Source organism: Mirounga angustirostris, unplaced genomic scaffold, assembly GCF_029215605.1.
Source record: "Mirounga angustirostris isolate CCGP_5_RB_7025 unplaced genomic scaffold, mMirAng1.0.hap1 SCAF_6, whole genome shotgun sequence".
Lineage (NCBI taxonomy): Eukaryota > Metazoa > Chordata > Mammalia > Carnivora > Phocidae > Mirounga > Mirounga angustirostris.
Genome location: NW_026991714.1, coordinates 135,392,059 through 135,396,398, shown reverse-complemented (window position 1 = coordinate 135,396,398; position 4,340 = coordinate 135,392,059). Strand labels below are relative to the sequence as shown.

Genomic DNA, 4,340 nt, shown 5'->3' with positions numbered 1-4,340 from the left:
GGGTGTAAGTACAACACCTAAGATGGATCTGTCCTCTTTCCTCTCCTGACATCACCGTCCTCTGACTTCCAGACTAAATAACCATCCTTTAGTTCTTAGTCACACAGAACATTTCAATCAGTGGTTTTTGTTGCTCCATCATTTGGGATTATTCTGGAACTCTTTTTCCAACTGCATGGATCTCGGAGACATTTAGTATTATAATAAAAATCAAAAGCTTTTTTTTTAATTTTAATTATTTATTTATTTATTTGAGAGAGAGAGAGAGAGAGAGAGAAACAGCATGAGAGGGGAGAGGGTCAGAGGGAGAAGCAGGCTCCCCGCTGAGCAGGAAGCCCGATGTGGGACTTGATCCCGGGACTCCGGGATCATGACCTGAGCCGAAGGCAGTCGCTTAACCAACTGAGCCACCCAGGCGCCCCAAATCAAAAGCTTTAACTGAAAGACTCGCTACTGTGTTCAGGCATTGGGATAGATGCTTGTGTTAACATTCTGATTCAACCTAAACTACCTACAAATGTGAAAGCCGAAGGCAGCAGGGCATTACAGTTCTGCCCCAGGTCACCTGGCAGACCAGAGGAGGCACTGGGATTTAACCCAGAGCCACCTGGCTCCACAGCTAGGGGCCCCTCCTTGAAGTTTCTCAAGTGCTGTGCAATAGGCCTGCTCCTGCCCACCTGTTTTCACAGGAAGAGGCAGCAAGCGGGGGCATCAGTGCCTCTGGTCTGGGTGGCTCCACGCAAGGCATCTCCCTAAAGGGAAGTCACAGAGCCCAACCCAGCTCCTTGGCCGTGGGAACCTCTGGCTGGTGGCAGGGTGACCTGCTGGGGGAGCCTGGTGGACGGCTCGAGTGCAATCCAAGGTCCCGGGAGGCTGAGCCTTCCTGGGCTGGCGGCATCCGGAAGGCTAGCCTCTTGCTCTGGTATTTCCTGATGCCTCGTGCGAAGTGTCTTACACAGGAGGCTAGCAGGGCTTCCCCTGCCGACACCTGTCTGCTGGGAGGGCTGGTGTCCCCCTTCTTTTTGTCAGGGGGCTGATCCGCTGGTCTGAGCAGGGGAGGTCTGGGGCTGGGCCCTACCAGAGGAGGGCACACTCTCCTTCCCTCGCCATGCCCTCCTTCCCGGACAGGTGCAGCCCCCCTCTCCAGGTTCGAGAGTTGTTGCTGCTACTTCTGAGGAGTTCTTCCCTTTCGTGGTCTGGCAGACCAAGTACAGGATTAGCTTTGTCTCAAGCCCAGTTGTGCCAACAAAGTGATCTTGGGCAAGTCACTGGCTTTCTTGGAGCCTCAGTCCCTCCATCTATAAAATGGAAAGAATGACGCCGAACCTCAGAGGGCTGGGATGAGGATTCAGTGGGTGACGAAGAGACACTGATGTGTTGTAGGTGCTCAAAAATCTCTCTCTTCCTTGCTGCTAGACAGCGGAGGACGGTGGGAGGGCGGTTGGAAAACCCGTGGGGAAGGAAAGCGGGCTGGGACGGGGAGGCGGCAGGGGCAGGCAAGGAGTGGCCCAGGGCCTGCTATTTGTTTTTCCACCTGGAGCCCTGGTGGAAGGGAATCCCTCTGCTGGTTGCCGGTGGCCTTACTCAAATCATCATTGGCGCGGACGAAACCGGCCGTTCGGAACCTCTACGTGGGCTCAGAATCAGCCTCACTCCATTTCCACGAGGCCGTTGAGCACAGTGGTTAGAAGAACAATCTCCAGGCTGCCTGGCCCACGGGCTCTGCCACTCTGTGACCTCAGGCAAGTTGCTAAATTTTAGAGCTTCAGTTTTCGTATCTGTAAAATGGGACGTTAATACCTGATTGGGTTGCCTGGGATGATTAAATTAGATCCTGCGTGGGCTGTGCCGGGCTGAGCCTTGTATGTGCTTTAATCGGCTAGCTACTAGTGTTCGTTTTGGGTGTTGTGATCACTCCCAGCCACACACTGTGCCCATATCCTGGGCAGCCTGAGTTGGAGACATGCTCACTGGGAGAGTGTGGCTGGTTCACACACCCGGCAAGCCGCCTCATCCGCTGGTTGACGATGGGTGAGCCACTGGGTCAGCCTCACGGCTGAGGACTGGCAGCCCAGGTGTCAGCAGAGGCCGCATTCCAGCGACATTCCTCCTTGGCAGAAACTTCAAAACCAGAGGAAGATATTACTCAGACAGATTCGGAAGTCATTCCAGGATGTCAAACGCAAGGCTTATGATGCAGACAAGCTGATGATAATATGGAGTGCTCTGCACGAGAGGGCTGGACTGTCGCCTGGCTGCCAGAGGCAGAGGGCGTGGGGTGGGGGGCTTGGGTCCAGGATGGAGGCTGACCGTGAGTGACCCCACTCCATCCCAGGCCTTCTTGCACAAAGCCCCTAAAGACAGAATTCGGATTCCTGCCAGCAAGAATAGGCCTCCTAAAGCTGTGGCTTCTTCCTCCTCCCCCTCCCTCTTATGAGGAAGTCCCCTGGGGTGGGGGTGGGGGCTCAGCTGACTGACTAGTGTTCTCTCCTGGAGCCTCCATGTTGTGATGGGCACGTGGCCAGAGGCTGGGTCCTTCAGTTGGGGGCTTTCAGTGGCCCCTGTTGTGGACCTGACCCCTGGCTAGGTTTACTGTCCCTGGCTGGAAAAGACCCTAGGGAGCTCACAGTGCAAGGGGAGGGGGACAGCCTGTAAACACAGCACACAAAGGCCATGAGTTGGCAGAACAGCATCATGCTGCTGAGAACAGAGCCCCCCAGAGCAGGTGGGAAGTGGTGGCCGGGGTGCAGGCCAGAGACCCAGCTCAGCGGTAGGTCTGGGCACGAAAGAGGGGAGCCACATGCCCCTGTAGCTGCTGCAGGCGGTGGTGAAGGGTAGCTGGCCAGGCCCGGAGGGGAAGCCAGCACAGCCAGAGGAAGAGGAAGAGGAAGAGGAAGGGGCTCAGAGACAAAGGAAAGAGGAAGGGGGATGAATACGCCCTGAGCGCTTTAGCCAGGCCCTGGGCTAAGGAGTGTTCCTTTAATCCTGCAAACATCTCTCCGGCGTGGGTGTTAGAGTCCCCCCCAAACAGGAAGGTGAGGCCCAGAGAGCATCTGTGACTCGCCCCGGTTCTTAGGCTGCAGGTCTCCAACTGTCACCCCGGGCCCTGCTGTCTGCCTATCTTCAGGCCACCAGACTTGTGGAGGAGAGCCGCGTGCTTTGCAGAGTAGGGCAGCCTTGCAGAACCTCCCCTGCCGGGTGAGATGATGCAGGCCAATGCTGCCTCACATGACTTGTCGATATTTTCATTTATTTGCTTATTCTAACTCAGCCAAGAACTTCAAAGGAGCATCATTCCTGGAGGATTTGTTCATCGATGTGTCACAGTCTAGCTACTGAGCCCATGGGCAGGAAGGAAATAGGCGGGTTCAGAGACCCAAACATCTATCCCCTATGTGTCTTGTAACGTTGGGGAGCCAAGACTCCTGCAGCGGAGACTTCTGCAGGAGGAGGTTGCTGCTGGGTGCTGGCCCTCCACCTGTGCCTGCCCGGGTGCACCCCCCAAAACATGGAAGTCGCTGTCCCTGTGAGGATGAAGATCCAGGGGTGCAGAGCGAGGGCTATTGCTGGGCAAGCTGAGGGTGGAGTTAGCCCGGTGACCTACTGGCCTGGCTCACGCAGCCTGCCCGGGGGGGGGGGTGCTGATCTGAGGTTTGCACAGGTCTCAGGGGCGCATGCGCTCACGCTCCAGTCCCCAGAGCAGCGCTTGTGCCTCTCCTCCAGGTCTCCACTGGTTTGAAGCCCAGTTCCGTTCCGGGGTGGCTTTTTCCCTCCTTCTTGTCCCCCTTTCCTTTAGAGCTCGGGGGGTTGGGGTGGGAGAGCAAAGGTGGAGATGCGCTGTTTTGCACGAGAGACTTGCCTGCACGTCATCCCAGCACCGGGTTCCGTTCACAGAGGAAGTGAGAGGTGTCCGATTCGGTCATGCAGAACACAGCTGGGCTGCTGGAAACGAAACACGGTGGCTGCTCTGAAGGAGGTGTTGTCCCTGGGCTGCTACAGGGTTGAGTCACAGCAGACGCCACTCCCACGCCCGAAATACCGGGCCATTGTCCCAGGGAGGTGGGCCCCTCACTCAGGTCATTTCCGACCCACTCCCCGGAATCCCATTAAGGGAAAGGCAAGCCGAGGAAAAGCCCAGAAACCAGGATGGCTCAGCAGGCCAAGAGCGGGGGGAGTCGGCCCGCCAGAGCGGCGCCTGCTGCGGGACCCCGCGCCCGCCGGGCCGTCCCACAGCCTTGGTGCACATCGGGACCCAGGAGCCAAGCTCGGTTGTGCGGCATCCAGAGTTAGAATTGGGGGGCATGCCTCAATAAAAGGAACACAAAATTCTGAAAACAAAG

At 56.8% G+C, this 4,340-nt stretch overlaps 1 long non-coding RNA gene across 2 annotated transcripts in view; it reads right to left on the bottom strand.

Annotated features, from left to right (window-relative positions):
* Positions 1-263: 263 nt before the first annotated feature.
* LOC135364799 (uncharacterized) overlaps positions 264-4,340 on the bottom strand; it is a 49,157-nt gene continuing 45,080 nt past the window's right edge. Inside the window, exon 4 of one of the 2 annotated variants that reach the window (XR_010412573.1) lies at positions 264-4,328. This is a non-coding gene — a long non-coding RNA (uncharacterized LOC135364799). The remainder of the gene's footprint in view (positions 4,329-4,340) is intronic. The other variant, XR_010412575.1, reaches the window with a different exon arrangement.